At 47.4% G+C, this 27,647-nt stretch overlaps 1 long non-coding RNA gene and 1 pseudogene across 1 annotated transcript in view; one reads left to right on the top strand and one right to left on the bottom strand.

Moving 5' to 3' along the window:
- LOC138487583 (zinc finger protein 850-like) overlaps window positions 1-27,647 on the bottom strand; it is a 673,452-nt pseudogene that overhangs the window by 177,800 nt on the left and 468,005 nt on the right.
- Window positions 25,910-27,647, top strand: part of LOC138489500 (uncharacterized) — a 61,904-nt gene continuing 60,166 nt past the window's right edge. The window contains exon 1 of the long non-coding RNA XR_011274803.1: window positions 25,910-26,029. This is a non-coding gene — a long non-coding RNA (uncharacterized lncRNA). The remainder of the gene's footprint in view (window positions 26,030-27,647) is intronic.

The raw sequence follows: 27,647 nt of genomic DNA, 5'->3' as shown, positions 1-27,647 counted from the left end.
CAAGATCACTGGGGAGAAATCCACCCAAGATCACTGGGGGAAATCCACTCAAGAGCACTGGGGAGAAACACACCCACGATCATTGGGGAGAACTGCATCTTAGATCACTGGGGAGAAACCCACCCAAGATCATTGGGGAGAACTGCATCCTAGATCACTGGGGAGAAACCCACCCAAGATCAGCAGGGAGAAATCCATTCAAGATCACTGGGGAGAAACACACCCACGATCATTGGGGAGAACTGCATCCTAGATCACTGGGGAGAAACCCACCCAAGATCATTGGGGAGAACTGCATCCTAGATCACTGGGGAGAAACCCACCCAAGATCAGCAGGGAGAAATCCACTCAAGATCACTGGGGAGAAATCCACTCAAGATCACTGGGGAGAAATCCACCCAAGATCAGCGGGGAGAAATCCACCCAAGATCACTGGGGAGAAAGCCACCCAAGATCATTGCGGAGAACTGCATCCAAGATCACTGGGGAAAAATCCACCCAAGATCACTGGGGAGAAATCCATCCAAGATCACTGGGGAAAAAATCCAACCAAGATCATTGGGGAGAACTGCATCCAAGATCACTGGGGAGAAATCCACCCAGGGCCACTGGGGAGAAATCCATCCAAGATCAGTGGGGAGAAATCCACCCAAGATCACTGGGGAGAAATCCACTCAAGGTCACTGGGGTGAAATCCACCCAAGGTCACTGGGGCGAAATCCACCCAAGATCACGGGGAAGAAATCCCCCCAGGATCATTGGGGAGAAATCCACCCAGGGTCACTGGGAAGAAACCCACCCAAGATCACTGGGGAGAAATCCACCCAAGATCACTAGGGAGCAATCCATCAAAGATCACTGGGGACAAATCCACCCAAGATCCCTGGAGAAACCTGTCCAAGATCACTGGGGCGAAATCCACCCAAGATCACCGGTGGAGAAATCCACCCAGGGTCACTGGGAAGGCCATCCATCCAAGATCACTGAGAAAATAATCCATCCACGATCACTAGCGAGAAATACACCCAAGATCACTGGGGAGAAATCCACCCAAGATCACGAGAAATCCGCCCAAGATCACCAGGGAGACACTACATCCAGGATTGCAGGGGAGACATGCCTGAGCAGGGCTTAGTTGAGGTGAGTTGTCTCCAGTGTTGGTTTCTTGTGGATAGCAGTCACTGCTGCAAACTGGACCCATGTGCGGACGTTCACCTCGAGCCAACTGTATCTGCCCTCTGAAATGTCACTGAACATGGTCTATACCATCTGTATATGTACAATGCAGGTGGGGGAGCTAGAGAATGGGTAGATGCCAGAATTCAGTCATCAAAAGACCCATACCATGTCCCCGCAACCCCCAAAAAAACATCACCACCACCACGTGCAACACAAAACCCAGACTGGTGTCCTTCCTCCCCAGCCCCATAACACAAAACCCATCCCTGGCGAACTGCCTCCACACAGCACAACACACAAACACCATGCTCTCCTTTGTCGTGTGCAAAACGCTCACCCAGTCCTGTTTTTCCCTTTGATTGCTGGGACTTGTAGTTTTGTATTTCCCAACATTTTAAAATAAAACTGGGCTTAATGACCTTCTAATGCTGGTCTTGTGAGATTTTGGAGTTCTATAGCCCATTTCTGGTGTCCTGCCTCTTCACCTCCCACTTGCCCAGAGGTCTCTATTTTAACTAGTTTCTCACACCTTCTTTCTTTCTGGGGTCCTGGTGTTCTCCATCCTTCGATTCTTGAGGATTTTACTTGGGGTAACACTCCGTCTAAGGCTGGCGGTGCCACCTTTTTCGACAGTATTTCAGCTCATGATAACTCTTTGTGGACCACTGGCCCCTTCTCATTCCAGAGGGCTCTTGTTAGACCTGGTGCCACCTAGACAGGGTGGTCTTCATTGTGTGGATATCGCTTCTCTTCTCGCATGGCGGTGCATGTTCCTGTAGATAGTGAGTCTACCAGGAAGTCCTGCAGACTAAAGGAGAAGTGTTGTCCAGTGCTCAAAACATCTCTTCTTTGATCTTAATATCCCGGACAACCCAACCACATCCTGCACTGTACTTTTCAATGCATTGATTGATTTGTTATTTATGATGCGCCTATACACACATGTTTCAAGGCGCAATAAGGCAAGGAAGGGGGAACAGAGGAAGGACAAGACAACGATCTTACTAGGCCTTGTGCCATTGAGATCGTGCAAGTGTGCATACAAGAAGTGCAGGGGAGAGGGTACAGGGAGAAGTGCACCCAGAGCAGTAGTGCCCTGAGTTAAGTGATGGGGGACTGGGACTGCAAGGGGTAATCCCAGCCCAGTAGTGCAATGTTAGCCAGGAGGCAGTGCAAGTAGGGCCAGGTGGCAAGTGCAGGGGGACTGGTCAGGGGCAGTGGGGCTGGTGTCCTGTAAGACTCAGAAGACAACCAGGCAGCCAGGCAGAAGACAGAGCAAGAGCAAGGGAAGGTTAGCAGGGTAGAGGGAGAGAGAAAGAAGAAGAGAAAAGGTAGGCCTTGAGTTTCCAGAGTTTTAGAAGATCCAGCTCAAGGCGGAAAGAGGCAGGGATGCCATTCCACAGAGAGGCACCTGCAGATGAGAGAGTTCTACCCCCCAATCTTGGCTTGGAGAAGCGACCCACCCGCAGAGAGTTAGGGTAGACGAGCGAAGGGCTCTAGGAGGAAGGTACTTAGGAAGAGAGAGAGTTGAAGGCAGTAAGGGCCACTGCCCCAAAAAGCCGTGTGGACAATTCAGATGGTCCTAAACTTGATCCTTGCAGCCACTGGGAGCCAGTGGAGGGATTTCAGGGCCGGAGAGATGCAGTCCCTGGGCTTGAGGCCAAGAATAAGTCTTGCGGTCCTATTCTGGATGAGTTGAAGAGGGCGAAGTGTAGAGGTAGGCAAACTGAGAAAGAGGCTGTTGCAGTAGTCCAGCCTAGCAAGAACCAGAGCTCTGGAGACAGTGAGCATCTGGGGGAAGGTGAGAAAAGGGAGAATACATTTGAGGAGGTACAGCTGGAAGGGGGCCTTCTTGACAAGGTCAGTGATGTGTGGATAGAAGGAGAGTGTGTAGTCGAAAATCACTGCAAGGTTTTGTGCCTCACCAGATGGTGATGGCAGAGGGCCCAAGGAGGGCAGCCAGAGTGAAAGAGGGAAAGCAAGAGCAGGGGTTCCAATGAGAAGGATCTCAGTCTTGCTGGCGTTGAGGCAGAGAACGTTAGAGGCGCCCATGACTGAATAGCAAATGGACAGTCAGGGATGAGCGAGGAGGAGGAGGAAGCCAAAGGTAGCCTGAAAGAGAGCTGTGTGTCATCCGCATAACACTGAAAGTTAGAGGTGGAGGTAGACATCAGGAGGGCCAACAAGTCCAGATAGATGTTGAAGAGCCAGGGGGAGAGGCTATAGCCTTAGGGAACACAGCATGTAGATAGAGAGGTGGTGGAGAGAAAGGAACCACGCTGGACCTGGGAGTTTCGGTCTAGGAGGAAGGAGGTCAGCCAAGCCAGAGCCTGATCCGTGATGCCAAGGGTCTCGCGTAGACGATATCAGGATGTTTTGGTCAGAGGAAAGGTCGAGGAGAATGAGGACAGAGAGAGATCTACGAGGTTTGAGAGCAGATCTTCATGGGTGCGCAGGAGTGCAGTTACCGTGCCTCTTGCTGCTCTGAAGCCAGACTGATGGTCATGGAGACGACCAATAGATTCAGTGTGGAGGGTTAGCTGGGAGATAGCCAACTTCTCCAGGAGTTTGCCCAGGAAAGGAGTGATAGAGATCGGGCGATAGTTTGCCGGAATGGAGGGGTTGGCAGAAGGTTTTTTAGTAAAGGGTGCACAAGGGAGTGCTTGAGAAGAGAGGGGGAGTGCCAGTGGTGAAGGAGTGATAACAGAAATTGGCCAAGGCTGGAGAGAGAGAACCAATGTTGTCGTAGAGGAGCTTGGGTTCTACTGTTTAGATGAGACTTTAATCGAACTGACTTGTCTGGAAACATCTTCAGGTGTTACAGGAGAGAAGGAGGAGAGAATGAGGGGGGGTGGCCACGGCAGGCCTGACAGGAGCGGGGGAGAGAGAGGAGAAGTGGTGGGCAGTGTGGACAGGATGTCCTGGGTTTTAGTGGTAATAAAGAGAAGGGGTACCTGTTTTAAAGTCCCTAGTTCTACAGGTCAATCTAACAAAAATATCACAGGATTTGAACTAGTAGACCAAATGCAAAGGTGACGGAGTACACAAGTGGTTTTAGATTGGTTTACAATTCCCAAGTTTATTTTCTTTAATTATGCACAAGATGCTATATCAAAAAATATATATATTCAACATTTCATATAATTCTGTGGCCCATACTCTTAATTCATTCATTCACATTCATACTTTCTTCATCAGTCTCTCATTCTACACTTCATACTTTGGAAAAATGGTCTGTATATAAAAAACAGTAAAAACATCTGTTATCTCTACATATGTTTACAATTCATTGTGAAACACATCCCCACCAATTAGGGGTATTACACAAGTCTGTGTTCTGTTATTCCCACAGTTCTCACGTCGACACGTGTTTCAGTTGCTCTCAGCGAGCATCCACATTAATGCTCTCTTTGTATGGCAACCTTCTTCAGGACAAAACAACCCATTTTTCAGGCACATGTATTGACATGGGCCACACCATCTAGAAAAATACATAAAACACTATGAATATTGTGTATCCCCGTCACTCCTTTTCAAGTTATTTGATTGCATATTAATATGCTGTGTTCTATAATCACTAGAACAACAAACCAACTCACCTCCTATCCTGATGGGGTCAGGAGGAATAGTGGAATCTGGAGGCCAATAGTCCTCTCGTCTATGGGGTAAAAGATTGTATCCATTACCTATTTCCTATCCATCAGGATAGGAGGTGAGTTGGTTTGTTGTTCTAGTGATTATAGAACACAGCATATTAATATGCAATCAAATAACTTGAAAAGGAGTGACGGGGATACACAATATTCATAGTGTTTTATGTATTTTTCTAGATGGTGTGGCCCATGTCAATACATGTGCCTGAAAAATGGGTTGTTTTGTCCTGAAGAAGGTTGCCATACAAAGAGAGCATTAATGTGGATGCTCGCTGAGAGCAACTGAAACACGTGTCGACGTGAGAACTGTGGGAATAACAGAACACAGACTTGTGTAATACCCCTAATTGGTGGGGATGTGTTTCACAATGAATTGTAAACATATGTAGAGATAACAGATGTTTTTACTGTTTTTTATATACAGACCATTTTTCCAAAGTATGAAGTGTAGAATGAGAGACTGATGAAGAAAGTATGAATGTGAATGAATGAATTAAGAGTATGGGCCACAGAATTATATGAAATGTTGAATATATATATTTTTTGATATAGCATCTTGTGCATAATTAAAGAAAATAAACTTGGGAATTGTAAACCAATCTAAAACCACTTGTGTACTCCGTCACCTTTGCATTTGGTCTACTAGTTCAAATCCTGTGATATTTCTGGGTTTTAGTGGTGAAATAAGAAGCCAGATCGTAGGTGGGTGTAGAGGAGGAGGATACTGCAGTGGGATTGGCCAGCTCCTTGCAGATTTGGAAAAGTTTGGCCATGTTGTTTGAGACTGCAGAGATGTGGGCTTCAATGTGGTCCCTTACTTAGAGAAGATAGAGTGTCTGTATTGCGTTTGGAGCAGGTGACAGGCCTGTTTGTCAGAGCGTGCACCAGAAGGTCCCCACTTCCGCTCAGCTACTCTGCACCTGCATTTCTGAGCAGCCAAATCAGAGTCTTACCAAGAGTTGCTTTTTGTGGCTGGCTTGCGGCGGATCCTCAGAACAGGGGCAAGGATATCCAGAGTGTTAGAGCTGTAGAGGTGAAGGTCGGAAAGGGCTGGGCAGTCCCCAACGGAAGTGGCAGAGGAGCCAGAGAGTTAGTGGATGGCAAGGGGGCCTGAGATGAGGAGGAGGACAGGTGGCAGAGGAGCCATAGATGTAGTGGATGGCAAGGAAGCCAGAGCGGTAGAAGGAGGAGGAGGCAGAGTAGGCCAAGAGGTGGTAAAAGGAATAGCAGGAGAAGGAAGTTGATGAGGCGTGAGAGGCGCCTATCAAATAGTAGGAGATTGGGCTGAGGGCCTTGGATCATGACAGTGCCATTTTAAAATAAATTAATGACTCTGGAAGACTGAAAGGAGGCCAAGAGGACCTCCCACCGCGTGTCACCATTAATGGGAGAAGAGGAAGAAGGAAATAGAATTGCGACCATATGAAGGGCCATAGGCCGGGCCAAGGAACGACAAAGAGGATGTCAGCGAGCGTTTGTCTGGAAGAGGCACTGACATAGGTGTAAGCAATGGGAAGGCCTGGATTGGAGAGTAGGTGTCCTTCTTGAGCTTATTCCATCCAGATATAGTGAGAAGAGAAGGATAGGAGAGAAAAGCAGTTATAAAAGATGGGGGAAATTGAGAGCACCATAGTGGGTGTGATAGACGGAGGAGAAGGAGAAGCGAGAGGAGGAGAAGAGACAGAAACACTGCACAGAGCTACACCCCACAGGCTGCACGAGGGGAGTCAGGGACAGGGGTGGGCAGGTAACAGAGGGAGCAACAGGCAACAGCAGACCGCAGATGGAGACAAGCAGCACAGGCAGTAACAGGCAGTGCATGGAGAATGCGATGGGAGCCAACCAGGCTCAGCTCAACCAAGAGAAGAAAACGCCTGGAGGGCACCAGTAGTGATCACAGCATACACAAGGCAGAGTGATAGAGGCCAATACATTCACCCAGTGGGAAGAAATCATGACAGCAGAGGAATGCAAAGCATCAGTGACTGAGGTCTAAACAAACTCCTAGATGGAGAGAAAATGCAGCAGATGCAATATAGAAACAAAGTTATGAATATCCAGGAGCGGGATAGCCTACAAAATGTGTAGATACAATGCAGGGTGAAATGCGCATTGAAATGGAGGTAAGCGCGAGATAGGGCAGTTTAGTAGGACGCAGTAATGGCTGCATCCCATACCCGCACCTGTCTTACCTTGCGGTCCCTGCTGGTCGATGGCTGCACTGCATGCTCGTAATCTGCATACCTACACCTGCGTCGTACAACACTGCAGCCTTGTCCTGCAAGGACTTTTCCGCAGAGGGTTCGATCCTCTGTTTTTAAAGGTTTAGATATGTGGACGTAGGCGCAACGAATTACGTGCCGACGGGCAGCATCTCCTGTGCACCTGTGTCGCACAACACTGCAGACTTGTCATGTGAGGGCTTTTTTGTAGAGGGTCCGATCCTCACTTTTTAAAGGTTTAGATGCGTGGACATAGGCGCAATGTATTACATGCCGACGGGCAGCATCTCCTGTGCACACGCGTCACACAACACCGCATTGCAGAAGGAGGGACAATGGGGAAGAAGGATGGAGGCTGCCACGAATCAGGAAGAGCAACTCGATTCTAATGTGCTTTCCTGTAATGTCTTTTTTGTATTTGGTGACCGGGAGCTTGTTTAGAGGGGGGAGTCGAGTATGAATGGGTATACTGAGGCTCACGTCACATGAAGAGAACTGTGTGTGAAAAAGAAGTTTGTTTTGGTGGTTCCAGCCACGTTGGGCTGATGAGGGAGAAGTGACTGCCTCCAGCTGTGCCGCCGTCAGAGGGACGCGGCTGAAGAAATTGTTTATCTACGTTGTCACTGGAGACCGGGGTGAAACTGTCGAGGCTCGCGTTCACAGCCTGGACTGAGTTGAAGAGAGAGAACGGGTCATTTCAAACACGACCGCCGCAGCAGCAAAGAAGCTGAGAGACTCTTTTTCTTTCGCGCCGTGAGAAGGGGGGCTCTGGGGGGAACGCGAAGCGTTTCCCCCCGGGGAGTTTTTTGGCGCTGCACACGGCCAGCGAGTGGCCGTGGGAGGCAGAGCGCCTCCCGGGGTATTTAAGGGGCTCAGGGAAGGTTCGGGAGCCAGGCGACGGTTAGGACTTGAAGATTGCTGTCAGTCCACGTCGCCTGCTCCCGAGCCTTCCCTGAGATAGCTGGGCCTTCGTTGGGCAGGATAGCGTTAGGTGAGAGGGATAGAGTTAGGTTGTGGGGGAGTGTTATTAGTGGTTAGTTATTTACATTTGTGAAGTAATTTGTTTATTGCATAGCCGGGGGTACCGTAGATAAGGTACCCCTCTTACTGTTTTCAGGTGTTTCTCTGCGTATCCGGGGTCGGGCGTAGAGTTTATCCGTTGGTCACGTCATTGTGACTAGAGATCTGTAGTGTTGTAGGGCGGGGGAGAAGGAGGTTTTACGTCTCGCGGTTTTCTTTTGTGAGCGTCCGTTAGTTTTAGAGGGTGGGTAGTATTACGTGGAGCTTCGGGTCCAGTATAGTGCGAGGTGCGGAGAAGGGATTTTTTCGGTACGCTGTAGCTGTCACGTGTCAGAGGGGGCGGTGTGGGTTTTTCTTAAAGGGGCCGCGTTAATTTTGCTATTTAGGTGCGGCGGGGCTTATACGCCACCGGGGGGCAGTGTAATTAGTTGCATCTCGGCCCCATTTTAGCTGGGTTCTGGTTTTTGGGGCTTTCTTTTTCTCTGGGCACGTTTGTTGCCTGGTCTGGGTTTTTTTTAAGGGTTTGGGCATTATTTAGGGGGTAATTTTAGAAATATTAAAAAAAAAGAAAAAAAAGAAAATAATAATTTTATAGGAATTTTGTTGGAGAGCTTCTGGGTATTTTATTACGTTTTTTGGGGTTGTTTAAGTGCTTAGTTAGCTACGTTTCAGTTAGCAGTTTTTCAAGTTGGTACAGGTCCACGGGTAGAATTTGGCTCGGGAGTTAGGATAGCTAGTGAACATTCAAGAGGTATTATATATATTTTAGTGCACAACCAGATTAGTGTGCACGATGGTGGGCCAAGGAGCCAGCAAGAAGGGTCGGGTTGATGCTAAGGCTCTTAGGGAGGCTCTGGAGATAATTAGTAGGGCATCTAGGGCCCAATTGGAAGAGGCAGTTGGGGAGGTCACTGTAGGAGAGGTCTCGGGGGAGGGGGAGATAAGTGGTGGGAGGCCGCAGCGTAGAGCAGTGGCAGATGGGGCTCTCGCGGCAGTGGTGGCTTGCACCCCCGCGGCGGGGAGAGGGGAGGTATGGGAATCCAGGGGAAGGAGGCTGAGAAGGGAGATAGACAGGAGAGCGTCTGAGGGAGAGATGATTTCGGGTGGGGAGCCACTGAGGGAGGGGGTGAGTAATAGCCCTAGGGAAGATAGGAGTAAGCAGATGGAGAGGGCTCTTGGGAACCCGAGTGAGGGGGTACAGAGGGGGATGGCAGGGCAGAGGGGAGGAGGGGGTAAATACTTGCAGAAGAGTGCAGGAGGGAGAAGGAGGGAGAGGTCCCCATCAATTGAGGAAGTTAGAGTGGGGTGCGGAACGGCCCCCATGGGTAGGAGGATGGAGGGTGGAGGGCGCTGCGCAGCCCCCACCGGTCAGAGTGAGGTTGAGGGTTTTAGTACGGCCCCGCCTCAATCAGCACAAGGAGAGCCTAGAGGGTGCAGCATGGCCCCTAGCAATGAGGATTACAGGGTGGAGGATGGAAGCCTCGCCCGAGAGAAGAGGACCAGGCAGGGGTCCCCCCGGCCCCGCCGAGAAGACATCAAAGGAGTGACGGGGCATACGCCCCGGGCTCGCAAGAAGAAGATCGCCTCAACTTGAGCAGGAGCTCGCATCAGCAGTGGTATATAAGGGATGATGAAGTTGGATTGGAGGATTATGTGGGGCAATGGGAAGCAGAAGGTTATAGATCGGCAAGGGATAGGGGGGAGGAGAAAAGAAGTTTGATATGGGATATGGAAAGGCAAGGGGGTAGGGTGGTAAGGGGTCGGGGAAATTATTGGTTGGGTGAGTCTGTTGACATGTTTTGTCCCCGCAGTAGGAGCCCTCTAAGAAAGGAGATGAGGAGCATCGGGGTGGACGCCAGACCACAGACGGCAGGCGTGGAAAGAGGTGAGCAGGAACGGGAATGGTCATCTGCATGGCAGAGAGGGGTCTCAAGAAGGGTGACGGGGATTGAAGGGACGAATTTGCATGGGGTAAGAAAAGAAGCTGGTGTGCAGGCCATTGGAGCCTTGGGGGTTGAAAAGAGCATGTGCTCAGTGGAGGTCCAAACAGACAAGGTGATGGAGCCATTGGTGCTTGAAGTGCAAGCTGGAAATAAAAAAGAGAATGAAGTGAAAGGAAAGGAGAAAAAATGGCCGTACATGGGGATAACAAAACCATTGGGGGCACACTTGATGGCAACGACAAGGGAGAAGATTCAGGCAGGGGAATTTGTAGATGTGTTCAAATTGCTGCATAGGGAAGTGAGAGCAAAAGAGGGGTCTAAAGAAGAAGAAAGGGAACTGGCGTCGCGCCCAAGGGTCCCGGTGACTATTGAGAATTGGACGTCGGCATTTATCATTTATGCCAGTGTTTATTGTGAAAAATTTCCAGAGCGTTGCGTGGCTCTGCTCAAATATATGGATGTTATCAGGAAGGCTTTCACGAGTTTTGGGGGCTTTGCATGGGTAAGGTATGATGAGGAATTCAGAGCGAGATTGGCGGAGGACAGTCAGGTGGTCTGGGGGGAGATAGACATGGATCTCTGGTTGCAATGGATGGCTCCAACGAGGCCTGCCCCGACGCTGCACACGGCGAGCGGGCTGCCCGTACCTTACCGGCCCTTTCTTGGTCGCCCCGCCCATGAAGGGGCGGGGGGAGGAGGTAGGGGGCAGTCATCAGCAGCGTGCTGGGGGTATAATAAGGACGGCTGCGCAAGGACCCTGTGTAGGTTCAGGCACGAGTGTAGCAAGTGTGGTGGAAAACACCCTCTCACGAAGTGTTTCCAACAGGGGGGGGAGGGGGAGGGGGAGAGGGGCAGGTAGAGGGGTTGTGGGAAAAAGCTTTTACTCCAATTAAAGTAAGGGTGCTCGAAAGATGGTTGCAATTTTATCCGGACAGAGAGGGGGCGAAGATTTTGAGTGAGGGTTTCTGTCAGGGGTTCAGATTAGGGTACCAGGGCCCAAGAGTACGCAGGTGGGCTGAAAATTTGAAGTCAGCAAGAGAAAATGTTCATGTGGTGAGACTTAAATTGAACAAAAAAATAGCGGCAGGAAGGATAGTGGGCCCATTTGATGACCTGCCGGGTGATTTAGTAATATCCACATTGGGGGTGGTGCCGAAGAAAGCGCAGGGGGAGTTCAGACTGATACATCATTTGTCATGGCCGGAGGGTATGTCAGTTAATGATTTTATTGCCCCGGAAGAGTGTGGAGTTGTGTATGCCAGTGTTGACCAGGCGGTGGAATTGATAAGGAAGGAAGGGCGAGGGGCCTTCATGGCCCAGTGTGATATCAAGGCGGCTTTCAGGTTACTGCCGGTGCACCCGGAGGATTTTTGGTTGTTGGGTTTGCAGTTTGAGGAAGGCATATATATAGACAAAGCCTTGCCAATGGGGTGCGCAATTTCCTGTGCTTTGTTTGAGCGGTTCAGCTCTTTCTTACAGTGGGTCTTCTCATTCAGTTCGGGTTGGGAGAGTGTGCTGCACTATTTGGATGATTTTCTTTTCATTAGGGGCAGAAAAAGTGGAGGATTGTAAAAAAAATGCTACAGTTGTTTCAGGAGCTGATGGAGGAGCTGGGGGTGCCCTTAGCGGAAGATAAAACAGAGGGGCCGGCAGTGGTATTGACATTTCTAGGAATTGAGCTGGATTCAGTGGCCATGACCTCACGCTTGCCGCATGACAAGGTGAGCAAATTGGTGGTTTTGTTGGAAAAAGCGGTGGCGGCCAAGAAAATGATGCTGGTTGAAATGCAGAGTTTGGTGGGGCATCTGAATTTTGCATGTAAGGTGGTGGCCCCAGGGTGAACATTTTGCAGGAACATGGCGAGGGCTATGGCGGGAGCGAAGTGCCCACATCATCGAATAAGAGTGTCAGGGACAGTGAAGGAGGATTGCAGAATTTGGCTGCGCTTTTTGGAGAGTTTCAACGGAGTGACAATGTGGTTGCAGGGAGACCCGGTGACTTGGGAAGTACAGATATTTTCTGATGCAGCAGGAGCGGGAGGTTTCAGAGTTTTCTGGGGAGGAAAGTGGTGTGCGGAGAAATGGCCATTGCGGTGGTTGAAGGAAGGAAGGAGTATAGCATTTCTTGAATTTTTTCCACTGCTAGTTGCATTGCAGTTGTGGGGGAAGGATTTTCAAAACAGGAAGGTGAATTTTAATGTTGACAATGAATGCGTAGTTCATGTGGTGAACAAGCAGTCAGCTAAGAATCAGAGGGTGGTGAGACTGATGAGAGAGTTTGTTCTGCGCTGCATGGAATGGAATGTGGTGTTTAAGGCAACACATGTGCCGGGGAAGGATAATGGCATCGCTGATGCATTATCTCGTTTTCAATGGCAGAAATTCCGTGGATTGGCTCCAGATGCAGAGCAGGAGGGGCAGCAGATTCCGGAGGAGCTGTGGAAGATAGGAAGCTGAGAGCGCTTTCACTGGTGGAGGGTTCATTGGCCGCGGCATCCAAGGAGGCATATAGGAGGGCCTGGGAGGATTTTATTAGAGGGAGAGCTTGTAGTTGGAAGGGTAGATGGGACGCAGAAGAGAGGAGGAGAGATGATGTCATGAATATTCTCCTGAGGTGTATGGACAGGGGGTGGTCAAAGGCAACGATTGCGTGGAAGTTAGCAGGGATTGCTTTCTATGGGAAATGGTTTTGGGGTTTTCAACCAAATGGGGGGGAAATGGCAAATAGGATGTTGGAAGGATGGGCAAGGGAGAGTAAGAGGGACAAGGATAAGAGGAGGCCGATATCGGCGGAATTGTTGCAGAGGCTGATCGGGGTGGTGGGGGGAGTTTGCTGGTCGGTATGGGAGGGGGAATTGTTTGTGACTTGTTTTACTTGGTTGTTTTTTGGGGCTTTCAGGGTTTCTGAGTTGGTAGGGGGAAAAGGGGGGGCAGGAGGACTGCAATGGGAAGATGTTCGAATTACAGAAGAAGGTCTGGACATCAAGATCAGAAGATCCAAGACTGACCAGAAGGGGAGGGGTTCTTGGGTTCTATTGGGTAGAGGGAGCAAGGATTTATGTCCAGTACAGATAGGATTGGTGTGGAAGGAGCGTTGTGGGGTTAGGACGGGTTTGGTGTTTCAGCACGAGGATGGGTCGCCGGTGGCAGCGGCACATGTGCTTGGGGTATTGAGGAAGGCGTTGGAGGCAGTGGGTGAAAAGGCAGAGGATTTTGGGACTCATTCTTTTAGGATGGGCGCAGCATCTGAAGGCAGTAGGTTGGGATTTTCCGAAGAGAAAGTGAAAAGCTTGGGGCGTTGGAGGTCTGGGAAATACAAGGGGTACGTTAGGCATTTTGATAAGGGGAATGTGTGAAGGTAGGAGGGAAAGGATTTTGGGACGACTGCTCTTATTGTAATGTTTTTGACTTGTCAGTGATTGTTAATTTCTTTTTCAGATGCTGCGCGAAAGGAAGGGGAGTTGGCGCAAGTGTGGATTGTTGGCCATTCAATTGTTAAGTGGGCTGGGAAAGAGGCAGAGAAAAGGGTGTTTGGGAGGCAGCTGGGATGCAGCTATAAGGAGGTGTTAGTGAGATGGCACGGTTTGGGGGATCTGCGCTGGGATCAGCTGCTTCCTATATTAGCAGGGATGAGGGAACGCTATGGGGTTCCAGAGGTGGTGATTATTCACGCGGGTGAGAATGACCTAGTGAAGGATACGGGGGTCTCTCTGCGAAGGAAAATGAAGAGGGATTTAGTTTGGATGAGGGAAATGTGGCCTCAAGCAAAGGTGGGTTGGACCAAGTTGTTGCCGCGGAGAGTTTGGAGGGGGGCGAGAAATGAGGGAGCAATAGAAAGGACTAGGAAAGGGATAAACAGGGAAATGGTTAAGTTTTGTGCTTCGGCGGCGGTACATGTGATGGACCACAAAGAAATAACATATGAAGGGCTCCTTATTTTTAGAGAGGACGGAGTACACTTGTCCATGTATGGGAATAATCATTACCTGGTGGATTTGAGTTCCTGGCTGGGAGACTGGGTAGGAAGTTGGAGGTAGGAAGGAGGAGGGGGAGGGAGGGGGGCAGAAAGAACTCCTCAGGGGAGGGTTTTTCTGGTGCCGGGGGCATGGCCCCTTTTGATGTGAGGGAAGCACAATGAGGAATGACACGGGAAAGGATGGGGTGGCGCTGTTTGCACAAGCAGATCACCCCGGGGGAACAGGTATTGAGCCTGGAGGGGCATGGCCCCTGGGAGAAAGCGGGACGCCTGGGAAAAGGGCAAGGAGACGGTAGGCTCCAAGGGGTAAGTAGGGAGGAGATAGATGAGTTATTTATTTAATTGTTGGGAAGATGAAAATGAACAATGGAGAATGTTTAATTATGTAATTGTTTGTTGTAATATTTATTTAGTTTGTTAGGCCATGGAGCCAGTTGAGCATTTTGAATTGTAAGCTTTGGCCTGTCACATTAAAGCGACCTTTTCCACTTTTAAATGAGTCTGGGTTTTTGTGCAGTAAGCCAAAAAGTGTTTCGAGTCACACAGAGTGAAACTGACACATGCGCAGATAGAGTTGCGGCTCGCAGGCAGTGAGAAAATAAATCGGTGCAGTCACCGCTGTGCTGGAGGGAAGCGGTCTCGAGGTAATCCTTGTGAAATTGACCTAAAGAATAATTCCACATTAATATTAACCCTGGCCATGAACGGTGCTGACTCATTTCTTTATATTCATACATAAACATTATAAGGGACTGTTTCAATGAGAGAAATACCGCGAATGAGAGCTCCTAACTCTGGAAGTCCGTAAAGCTTGCAGTAACAGCGCAGAGGCACCACTTATCTTCCGTCCCACCATGGGGAGGAATGAGGCTCGTGGGGAACTGATAAAAGAACAAGGCCACACGTTTCTCCCTACGAGGAGCCAAGGACAGGTCTGAAGTCCGCGTCAGTGGGCCACTTAATGGAGAAGTGAGTCTACAGAGAACCCGGGGAAGAAACGTACCCCAGTGATTATTATTTCCCTCCGCAGAATTATTCATTCACTTCAAAACGTTTTGTTGGCTGCGCAGTTGAACAGGAATAAAAGTTCACGTAAGGAAACGATCTAGTGAGTATTCTCTTTCTTCCTACCACGAGAAATTGTGATTCAGTCTCTTTGACTCCTCAATACCAAATGGAGGAATTTAGGGGACTGGTTGGCTCTGTTCCTATTGCAGGAGTCTCCAAAGACCTATACAAAGGCTTTCTTCATGGCTAAAACACATTTTCCATGATAAAATGCAGGGGCGCTGCCCCTGGGGTGTCCAAATGTATTGATTTGCCCCTTTATCCTGGCTGTTGCAGGCTGAACACAAATGATCTGTCCTGACTCCCCTCCTTAAAAAGCCTGGTTTAGATCCAGCTGTTGTACCAGCTTCTGTCCTGTTGCAGGACTTCCTTTGATCTCCAAAGTTTTGGAAAAGGTGGTTCTCAGGTAAATTTAGAATCGTGTGGACCACGCTAGAATCCATCGGATAGAAGCAGCCCCCTAATCTCATACTTTTAGATCTTTCCACATACTTTGATATTAAGAAGCACACTTTCCCGGCGGTCCAGCTCTCTCCGTTGGCTGGGGTAAACTGTCAGGCTTTGGATTGGTTTAGTTTGGTTCTTGCTGAACACAATCAGACTCTTTCCAGTCCTCACCTCTACCGGGTGTACATGGAGTGCTGCCATTTTCTCTGTCGTCTGCACTCCTTTTTAGTGATTATCTGTGTCCTTGTTTTGCTGGTCTACTTGCGGGATCAGTATCGCCAATAGGTGGATCTTTCTGCGGGTTGATGGCCCCTTGAAGGATTTTTTGTTGCATTATCTGTTGGTCTGGGTCTTGTACATGAGTGGATAATATACAAACTGCTGAAGCCAAATTTGTGAGAAACCGATGTGATCCTGTTTGGACTAAGTTACATGTTGAAAAACTGTGGAGCTCTCCCACCATATCCTTACCTAGTAGGCCAGCCAGCTAATTTAGGCAAAAAAGTTAGGAACTTGGGGATCTTTTGTCAAGTCAATTTGTGCCTTAAAGTGCAAAAAGGAGCTGTTTAGAAATCCCCATTTGTTACTCTCTATTGAATGAAACCATTTCTGCCGCTTACTCCTAAGGGAACAACTTCAGATTGTGGTGGGATCTTTGATCACTTCCAGGTTGGAACAGTCCATTGTGATCCATGCAGGCTTTCCCTCCTCTCAACTGCATTGACCTGGAATGGTTTCATATTCAGCTGCGTGGCTTATCTACGGTCTGAGAAGATCTTACTCTATTTGGGTTCTTTGCCAGGGACTGCGTTTGTTACCTGTTCATAGGCGTTAATAAGGGGATTGAGTTTAAGTTCTGTGGCCTCATAGACAGATGTCTTCATGGCCTTGCTCTGGATTATCTCTCTAGCCAGATACTCCCACATGTTCCTCCGAGGACCTTGCATTCTTCAGTAGAACATTCCCTGGTTTCTCCCCTGCCTAATTGCACGGCTGAGGCAGACCTCGGCAAATTATAGGAATAAACTTAATGCTCGCCTTCTTAACTGATCCATGATTGTTTGCTGTTTCAACACGTGTGCACCTAGATGCGTTTTTATTTGCTCAGTTGTTTGGTGTTACCAGTACAATACAAATAATTCAATCAAATCAACCCAAAACTATTCGGTTTCCACCCTCGCCACATCTATAATAAATTCATACCTGGTGTTGCACCTTCCTACACCCCTCAACACAGAACCAATACGTGCGACCTGCCTCCCTACCCCTATAACAAACTCATATCTTTGTCCCAAGGCATACATTCATTTTCAAAAATTGATTAGCAGAGTTTGCTCATTCAAATTTTCTCGATTAGCAAACGTATTTGATTAGCAATTTGTGTACTTATAATTGTAATGTCACCAGAGGTTGTTTGTACCCAAGACATAAAATGACCAAAAATTCAGCATGTTTATGTACAGCTGAAGACATTAGTGAGATGAGTGTCTGTAAAATGTAACGGCGAGCTGCACGAATGTGCACAAATAAATAGATATGATAAAAGGCTCAAAAAGGCCCATCATTTGCTCTGCAAGGAGAAGTTCGGAAGTTTCATAAATCAAAAAGTTCACAATGTTAACGGAAAGTCATAGCCTGAGACTAAGGACATAGTATGGCTTTGCGGCAGGCAGGGTAATTGCCAACTTCAGGTGGACAAGATGGCCCTTACCTGTCATTGATAGAAACTGTTTTCAGTATTGCGTTAAATACCAGTTTCGGGGGAGGGTAGGCCGCTAAAGGTCCTTATACCCGAGTCAGGCAGACCCAAGCACAGCATTCCAGCCCGACACACCCACAAAAGTGGCACTCCTGTGGAGACTTGTCCTGCACCTCCATGGACATGGTGAAGCCTGGGCAGAGGTGCAGCTGCCCAGCATGAAATGTGGGCGGCTACTTACACGTTCTGCTTGTGTTCCCAGCCTTCGTATGGGCCAGCTCCCCCGCAGGTGGTCACATATAGTGTAGAGCAAAGCGATCTCCGGAGGCTAATTATGGTGTTGCAGTAGATCTGGAGATGTACAGTCTGGATGGAACTATTGATCACTACTTTGCATAAACGTCTAGTTAGCTTTGTGTTTTCATTATGCAAGAGGAAAGAAAGTAAGAGACTAAGCAGAGTGGAGGCACCGCAGGCAGAGAACTGGGCAAACTAGGTGGAATATTGGAGTTTGCGGCCATCTCCCTTTCAGGTTAGCTGGTATAAAGCAACAGGGCGATGAGATAGAATTTCAAGGTGTTTGGGATCAGCTCATGGGTTGAGCATCTTTTGCACAGATGAATGCAACTAGCAGGTCCCAGAAATAGGATTGCCATCAAAATCATTCGGCCTTGTGATCGTGCACCTTTTCAAAAGTGTTCACTTGTCGATATGATGCACCTTCCCCAACAAAATGAAATGGAGTTGACACTATGGTATTTACATACACTAACCTAAACTTTACTGAAAAACAGAAGATGCAGTGTTTTATTGTGGCAATACTGTCATTCTGCATTATGTAACAACTTACTTTTTTTAGGAATGGAATTGCAAGACTGTCTTTTAAAAAATATAGTTAACACGTAATGGTCTTTGTCAAATAGGACATAGATAGCTCAATAAAAGTATTATCCCGATTACTTCTGGTTTGCAATTATTTGAAAAAGAATGTTTCTTGCCCAGCACTCCAATACGGGCCTTTGGCACTTTTAAGAGTGGAGGAGAGGATTACTGCTACACTCTGTCTGTTAACCCCGTTGATCTTTCAGTGAACAGAGAAAAGAGGGCAGAGAGAGCCCCGAGGGCAAGAAAAGAATGCAAGGTGAGCTGCTGTTTTATTTTAATAGCTAGTTGTGCTACTCACTTGGCAATTTAATTAGCAAACCTACAGAATTGCATAGCAAATTGTTATGCAACACTGCTTATTTTATGCCTTGGTGTTCTACATCCCTATGCCCCTCAATACAAAACCAATAACTGCAGCCTGCCTCCCACCCCGCAAACACAAAATCAACACCTAGTGTACTTATCCACACAACTCAAACCACTGCCTGGCATTCTGCCTCCCTGATCCCCACATCACGAGACCACCTTGTGGTATCACTCCTCCTCAACCAGACGCCAGACCTGGCATCCTGTCTCCCCTTGTTTTCAACCCACATTGTCAGGTCAACGACATGCATTAAACATTCTAATAGTTGTTGTTGTAGCTTGCCGTCAAGGATTGAAAGAGAAGATTTAGAGGCTAAATAATTAATAATAAACATCATTGGGTACACAGTGAATACATACAAATGAAAGATGGATGTTATATGTGTGTGGAGTGTTGTCCTTGTAGCCTGCTGTGCATTATTTCACAACCTCCCCTCAGATTGCATTCCAGTTCACTGCATGTTATGCCGCGTTACATTATTTGACAAATCTTTAGGTCATTTTGCATACATGTGTAATGTCCGAGTGCCTTGAATCTTCCATCAGGAGGCAGATGTCACTCCCCAAACACCAAAATAAAGTTAAAAGGTCGAGTAGCGGCACTTAGTTTATGAAACTGATGCCATGAGGCCCAGAGTAGACCGGGAAATGCAAGGTAGGTGTACACTATATCATGGAAAGTATCCATTAACACAAATCATAAACCGCACACATTGGGCCTCATTAGACGGTAGGCGGTGAGCCATGGCGCTATTAGCGCCATGGCTCATGCCGGTAAAATACCGGCACTGCCTTGGCGGAAAGGGGATTTACCGCCCCATCCCAAGGTTGGAGGGGCGGTAAATCCCCCTTCCGCCATTGCCCTTCCCCATTCCCATTTCTGCCCCATAGGGCTCAATGGGAATGGGGAAGGCGCTAATTACGGCACCGCAATTTTGCGGTGCCGTAATTAGCTCCGAGGTCCCTTAGCGGGTTGGTATTTAACGCCTGCAAAAAGCAGGCGTTAAAACTCCAACCCGCTAAGGGACCTCGTAGTAAGGCGGCAGGGATTTACCGGTACCGGTATTTTACCGGTACCGGTAAATCCCTACCGCCTACCGTGTAATGAGGCCCATTGACTAAATAATCAAAATCGATATAAAAAACCTCAGAATGCTCTAGAGATTTTTCTAAAAGCTGCTCTTACAAAAACATCACACATAAAATCTTTGTTATATTTCCTAAACAAGGACATGGCATCCATACATATCTTGGTATTATTTTCAATAAAATGTGGCGTAAGCCATCGCCTTCTAAAATCTATTTTAAAACGTACAAATGAATACAAAATGTCAAGATATCCACTTCTTTGCCGCAAGCACACATTTTGTCGAAACCCAACCAACTCGTTCCGCCATTAAGGGGAGCACAATGAATTGAATCATTAAAGTTGTTCTTCTGCACTCATGGGACTAAATTTTACTTATGAAATTAGATGATGCAATAGATTCCCCTGAACCCACCACACTTTACTATACACATCTAATCACTGTACATTTTCGATTCTGGACAAAGTTCTTCAAGGCTCTACCTCTACGGCTCATTTTTTAAGAAGGGCCTTGTGTTGTGGCTTATATCCATTACTAAAAGCAGCGACCTACCCAAAACTGCACCTTGCCAAACACCACAATACAATTGTATTGGCACCCGCTCCTGAAAATGGTGCCACGAGGCCCAAAGTAGACCTGGAAATGCTAGACTTTTAAGCAGATTCTGCACCCCTGTTGTGATCTAAAATCTTTAGGCTGCCCTCTAACGGCAGGACAAGGTAACTGCAGCCCAGGTCGAGAAGATTATACAAAGGCTGGATATGCAGATTAACTCCCATAAGAGCCCAGCCTCAGTCTAAGAGCTGTCCTGCCTCACAAGCCACTTGAACAGTCCAAATAAAGTTCCAAACAAGACTCAAGTACCTCCAGTAAATCCCAGTCCAAGGCTTTGCCCCCAGAGGAGACATTGTTGAAAACCACCCACCCTCATTCAAACGTACCCATATTTCCCTCCAGCTTTCCAGTCTATAAATCCTGGCCATTTGTGACCGTTTGCAAAATGGCTTTGCCCGCCTTGTTTATTGGGCTTTGTACATGCGTAGACTTACAGTGGCACCCTGGCACTGTGGCAATCTTGACCAATGCTGAGCCAAAGACAGTGCTCAGTGTGCGTGAACATTTTGCACAAACAGACAAGCCTGAGCACTTTGAGACTACTGCCATATAGGTTTGCCACAGTATAAAAACGTACATGGCAAACGTACATTTCTTTAACTTTTTTTTATTTTAGTTTATTTATAGTGCGCAGCCATAAACCCTTAGGTGTGAGGGCGCGGACAAGACAGTACACATGACACAAAACACATAAGGACCAGGCAGAAGGGGAAAGCAACATCTACCCAGACAGAGAGAGGCAGGAGAGGACCCAAAGACTGATTATTTATCGAAACAACCAGGTTTTCAGCTTTTATTTAAACAAACACAAGGACCGATGGTTTCTCAATGTGGCAGGTAGTGCGTTCCATAAGGAGGGGGCAACGCCACAGAAGGCTCCTCCCTGCACCTTCTTAGTCTTACATCTGGGCAGACATAAGAGATTTTGATAGCTAGATCTCAAGTTTCTGTAATTAGGTTTTTCCTTGATAAAGTCTTGTAAATCGGTAGGCATTGTACCCAGTCGGCACTTAAATGTAATTACCAGTATCCTGAAAGTGATACGAGCCTCCACAGGAAGCCAGTGCAGGGCATGGCGTGACCCCGTTACGTGGGCACGCGCGGATAGGCCTGACACCACTCTCCCAGCCCCTTTTTGAACAACTTGAAGCCAATTGATCGAAGCTTTGCTAGCTCCTGCCATAAGACTACAACAATAATCAATCTTTGCGCCTATTATTGCTCGCGCAATTGCTTTCGCATTATCTTGAGAGATATAAGGTCTCAAGTGGGCTAATAGTTTGGATTTTAACCTTGGGGAGAGTGATGATTTCTACATCCGCCAACAGAAAATGTTTATTCTCTGGGTCCAATTTGGACAGGGTGCCTACTGAACCGACAGCAATGAGTTCCGTCTTGCCTCGATTGAATGCCAGATTGTTCTGCATCATCCAGCGCTCAATGATGGCAAATATTCTATTTAGTTCTATTTCGTCCTGGCAATGAGATCCTGAGATCGGGATGACACATTGCGTGTCATCCGCGTAGTTGGAAAAAATAATCCCTTCATGCTCAAGATGCGCAAAGAAAGGAACCATGAAGATGTTATATATACACGGCGAAGTGCAAGAACCCTGGGGTACTCTGAACAACACAGGGATGGGCGGCACCATTGCGTCCTCTGCACTAACTCTGCTAGTTCTATTAGATAGGAAGGATAACATCCATTGAGTAGCTTCTGCTGAAAAATGTGCTACTTCCGTAAGCCGCTCGGCCAAGATGGTATGATCAACAAGATCGAAAGCTGCGGATTGATCCAAGGTGATGAGCATGGAGGCAAGGCCTTTGCCCATTCTCTTAAGTAGTTTGGATTTAAGATCTAATAGAGATGTTTCAGACCCAAAACCTTGTCTGAACCCTGATTGTAAGGGGTTTAGGATGGGATACAGGTTAAGATGTTGGGCAATCTGTGAATAGGCCACTCGATCAAAGATCGTAAGAAGGAAAGGAGTGTTGGTTATCGGCCTATAGTTAGCCGGGATGATTTGGTCCAATCCTGATTTTTTTAGTAATGGTGTAACCCAGGCTTGTTTTCATTCATTAGGGACCACCCCAGTTGTCAAGGAGGAGTTAATAAACGTACAAATGGACTGTACTAGCACCGGCGGGCAGGTCTTAATGATGATAGAGGAGCAGGGATCACCCGTGCATTTTCGTAGCCTTAAGTTTGGAAATCACCAAAGCTAAGTCCTCGGTGGTGATGTGGCTAAAATAAAATATAGGGATATCCTCATCCCTCACAAAGGATGTATGAGCCTCACTGGCCCCAATGTCGGCAATCAGGGCTTTTTTAGTAGAGATGCCTTCTCGGATCCCTCCAATTTCTGTGACATGGCATTCTGGATATCAAGGCACCATCTGTCGTCTCTAGTAATGGTGGTGGCCTTTGGTTGGGGTATCAACTCCTGTTCTTTGAGAATCCTAAATAGTTCCCTCGAATCAGAAGTAGCCTGAGAAATTCTTAAATTTTGATATGATTTCTTGGCTGCCACTATGGCTGCCTTTATAATTCTTAGATGCAACTTTAAAGTTAGTTAGGGCTCCAGTCGTCTGATTAGCCTGCCAAATATAGAAGAGTTTAAGCGACTCGGCTTTAAGTGTTTGTAATTCAGGGGAGAACCATGGTTTACTTTTTTTGCTCTCAGTAAATTTCTGTTTACGTTTAAGAGGAGCAAGAGTATTGGCCACTATATCCAATGTGGTCTTAAGTTTAAAGGCCATGGAATCTGTTGTCTCTGTGTCTACGATATCAGAAGAGAGCCTGAGCATGGGTTCAATTCTTTCATAAGTCAAAAACTTGACACTCCGTTCCAACAGTGAAACACTTGTGTATAGGCGCGTTACAAATGCCATATCATATCATATCATAACACTGAGGATGCAAGCTTCAGCTTGATTTTAGTAGGGAACGGCGCTGAGACTGAGAAGTGCACAAAGGCATGATCAGACCAGGGACAGGGGGATACCCTCATACAAAAAACAGGAAATGCCAGGTGGAAAGGCTTGAGTGTGCATCCAAACGAATATCCACGGGAGAAGTGCTGATAACAGTTCTTTTAATGTCGACTTGATATAAAGGTGCATGAGGTCACAGCGCATCGAAGTAGAGGCTAAACTACCCAAGAACAAGCCCAACATGTTTCGGTGCATTATCATCATCAGGGCAATCCTTTTTCAAAATAAAAAAAGGGTCTCCTTACTAGATGATGTGCAATATAAACACACTAATGGAGCAGAGTAGTAAAGGCCAAGTTACCTCAACACAGTAAAAGGCCCAGCATACAGGGTATACATGCCAACATTTCAGCCCACCTGTGTGGGAAATTACATCCAAAAAATCGGGGGATAAAGATTTTCCCATAGGAATGCATTGGGCAAAGATTTATTTTAGGCTGGAGGATGTCAAAAATAGCAATATTTTTCACGGGAAAATCGGGAAGTTTGCCATGTATGTACAGGGTGAAGCCAGACAGAGCATCCAGCGACAGCAGAAGAAAGAATCCTGTCAGCGCAGGATAGGGCCGCGATATCTGCTACTTGAGTCATGTGACAGTAAACACTGATAAGAGACTATGCTCGTTATTACAAGGTTGCCGGTCCAGAAACAACGGTGCCGATAAGCTTACTGGCACTGTTGTTTCCGGACCGGCAAACTACGAGTCTGCAGACGGGTGCCGTTCCGACTGCCAGGATCAGACCTGACGGGCGGTACGGCACCCGCCCGCAGACCATCACGGAAGGACCAGCACCATTATTAACGGTGCCGGTGCTTCCGTGGTCCCCATTCCCTTCAAACTCCATGGGAATGTGGACTTACAATTTACTGGTGGCTGACTTTCCGGAATGACGGGGTTGTAATACCCTGGTGTTTCTGGCAAGTTTGGCTCCGGTAAATCATTACGGATCTGGCGGCAACCTGCCAGTAGTACCGGCACTGTTACCGCCGGGCTCGTAATCAGCCCCTATGAAAGAATGTACATGGAAAACAGTTCTGGCGACAGTGAATACAAGGAAAGGTGCCCACCTTTGAGCTCCCTAATAAAATGTCAGTCATCTGCGCATTGATCGTCATGAAGTGGGGATTTCTGACACGCAACTCCTCCCAAATGCTTTCATTAAAAGGGTTCCCAGGTGTACAGGCTGCACAGATCACCGTTCTCTTGCCCGAGAGTCTGCTTGGAGCCCATTCACTCACCCCCTAAATTCTGCACATAAACACAGCACACGTTCTTGCCCGCCCAGAGTCAATTACCACCTGCTACTGTCTAGTGGAGAGTGCCCATTTGAAGGCCTGTTTGTATCCAATATAAACGATTCTACGTTATTTAGTTGAATGATTTTACATCGTGAGACTTTTCATCGCCACCCTTTCATCGCCAAAAACTCCTTTTTTATTTTTCTTATTTATGGGGGGGGCTTCGCCCCCCAAGCCCCCCCTTACTTAAATAACCATACCCCAACCTGCACAAACCCCCCCCCCCCCAAAAAAGTAAAAAAAAAAAGTTTCTGGCGATGAAAGGGTTGGCGATGAAAAGTCCCACGATGTAAAATCATTCGATGAAATGCGTGTATACCCTATAAACATGTATAGTGCCTTGGACTGATCAACACTGCAACACTATTTGGAATATAATTTCTTTTTTTACTTCATTAACTCTATGCTACAGACAAGCAGACATGTGTTGTCTGTATCTCTGCTATATCTGACAAATATGCATGTCATTTGCATGTGTTCTGCATGTAAAGTATAGCAGAGCCCTCAACTATATACAGTTGCCCTTGGGGTTGATAGACTCATTTATAATATCCTCTTACACCTTTAGTGCTGGGACCCACAGGATACGCCTGAGCCCCACACAAAATGCAGTCAGGCTTTTGCACAGTGACTAACATAGCTCAGTTGGTTGAGCGCTTGCTGCTGTGATCTGCAGGTCGCGAATCCCGGCAAGGCCAACTCAGCCTTTCATCCTTCCAAGGTCGATAAATGAGTACCAATTTCGGTTGGGTGATATTGTATTTAAATATGTGCTCTGTAAAGTGCTTTGGATTAAGGCGCTATATAAATAACACATCATTACAATGTGTGGCTACTATAATATCATAAAGCTAGTGCTAGTAATTGAGCCGTCTCCTAAATTCTAAACCCTATTAAAATGCAAAGTAATGCTCTTTTATTTTCATGTTTGTTCAAACTACGGTCCGCTGAAGGGTCATTCACACCACAGCGCCTTGAGGCATTAACTATGGCCGCTGCCACTATATTGTTTGTATAATGTGTACTGGCCACTAGCTGTTGGGTAGTCATATTTGACTCTTGGTGAGTAAGAAATGGTGGGCTGAGTGTATGTAGAGAAATGAGGGGAGAGTGACTTTTTATGCCAAGCTAGTAGCTTGCAACATTTTACTCCTGATTAATGTAACATAATATAGTTCTTGAGTGAGAGCTTCACTCGTTCTTTTCTGAGTTTCAGATATACTGACTGGTGTAAGAGACACTACACGGTGTGCAAACAAACAGGATTGCTCTCCACCTTGCCCTTTAGTCATTCCTTGTCTTTTCTACTTGAGAATAACATTGGCCATTATTATAGAAACAAGGGCTAGTTGAGGTAGGGAAAGTTCATTTTTAATGAATAGAAATTCATTAGATACTGTATTTCATAGCATTGAATTAGTGAATAATTGTCCTGTGTTTTATTCCAGGCACAGGGCACCTTCCCAGAAGTTGCTGCCTGTTTCTCTGAAGAGGAGTGGGAGATTTTGAAGGAGTGGCAGAAGGACCTTTACAGGAATGTGATGAAGGAAGTTCACCAAGCGCTGCTCTCTCTGGGTAAAGTTACACCCCTGATCGTGACCAAGTGGTTTCATAGTTTTATGAAATTGATGCCTTGTTATTTCAGGCTCTGGGAATGGGTCCTGCTCCTCTGTCTCTGATGTATGCTACTCAATATAGCAATAGTAACCAGGTCCCCATGTCGTATCTTTTGGTAATGGCCTGGGGCCAGAGTTAATGGGTCTGAGCGTAGTGCAGGCATTTAACGAGGGTACTCGGGACATTACCAATCAATAAAGCCCGGAGATCCGGATATCGTTGTTTCAAGCATGTACTCACTGTGAGGAGCCAGAAACGGGACACGGACACAGACGGGTCATGTTTGTTGTTCCAAACATTTATTAAAACAAATGGGGGTTGGAAAATACCTCACTATCCCTAATCTAGGAGGAATTTCCCTCCCTCAACCAAAACTAATGGGTCTGTGCAGTGTCAAGATGTCCGGGGATGGAGGAAGCGAAGTCGTCGAGAAGGGTCCAGGTGGCTCGAATGAGCATACCGCACCGAGATGCTGGACAGCCCCGGACAGGCACAGCAGACTAGAAGCCTTACACGGTGGCCTTACCCGGCAGAAGTGAACCGGCTTTGCCTGCTGGCTGGGGAAGGACCGGGATAAGGAGACAAGGTTACAGGTCGAGGGGCACTCCACGCGGGCAGTGCTCGGTTTAGCAGAAAAGGCAGCGGCCATCTTAAGAAAGTAATCGCTCCGATGTTCAATGCATGATACAAGTGCTTGAAGCCAAGATGATAAGAAAGCTGTCCCCTCACTCTTAGATGGAATAGAGGAGGGGGACAAGTACAGACAGCCTAGAAGCCTTACCCGGTTTCTACCTTAGAAGCTCTCAGTCCCTCTCAGTGTGTGGGTCATTTGCATTAATGATCTCACCACTCCTGCAGCTTTGCTCCATTTTGGCCCTCTTCCTCGTCCCAGTACTAAGGGGATATGGAAAAATGTGATTTTCTTATCTCTGTTGTTTTACAATAAGCCATTAGAAGAGGGGGGCTTCAGGGAAAGTTGGACAAGGGGGGGTTTGCCATTCCTCCTGACCTGCTTCCTCCCATGTGATCCTCCCGCTGAACACCACCCCCAGGGTCGGGATCAGAGAGAGTCTGCCTTTCCCTGATCACATGAGAAGGGTCCCAGGCCAGGTTTTTTTTGGAGGAATCAATGCTGAATCGTCCCATAGGGTCAGCGTAGGTTAGATTTTGGACTGAGGACAGATATACGTTTGGACTTCACGACTGACGACGAGCAAACTAGTCATTTCTGTTAGGCAGGGAACTCCATAGACTAGGCTTAGTGATGTGAGATCTTTATTATTTAGATAAAGTGCTCAGAATGACAAGTCTGGATCTGTCTCGTCCTGCTACTGCCATACCACATAGACCACTCAAGTGGTATGCAGTGGTTCTATTGCCTTTGATCAATACGGCTATATATTGCTTTAATCCTTACGAAAGCCTATGAATGAAGTGAAATGAAATATATGAATATTGTGACCCACTGTGAGAAAGCTGAAGGTGTCTCACCCGCTAGTTCCCCGCATCCAGGTGGCCAGGACACAGCCCTTTCTTTTGGATCCAGTTCCTGGGGTTGGACCAGAGCGGGAGGATC

The sequence above is a fragment of the Ambystoma mexicanum genome, chromosome 9 (assembly GCF_040938575.1).
Source record: "Ambystoma mexicanum isolate Mex_15411 chromosome 9, UKY_AmexF1_1, whole genome shotgun sequence".
NCBI classification, from domain to species: Eukaryota; Metazoa; Chordata; class Amphibia; order Caudata; family Ambystomatidae; genus Ambystoma; species Ambystoma mexicanum.
The sequence above is the reverse complement of the archived record's forward strand: the minus strand, read 5'-3'. Positions and strand labels throughout refer to the sequence as shown.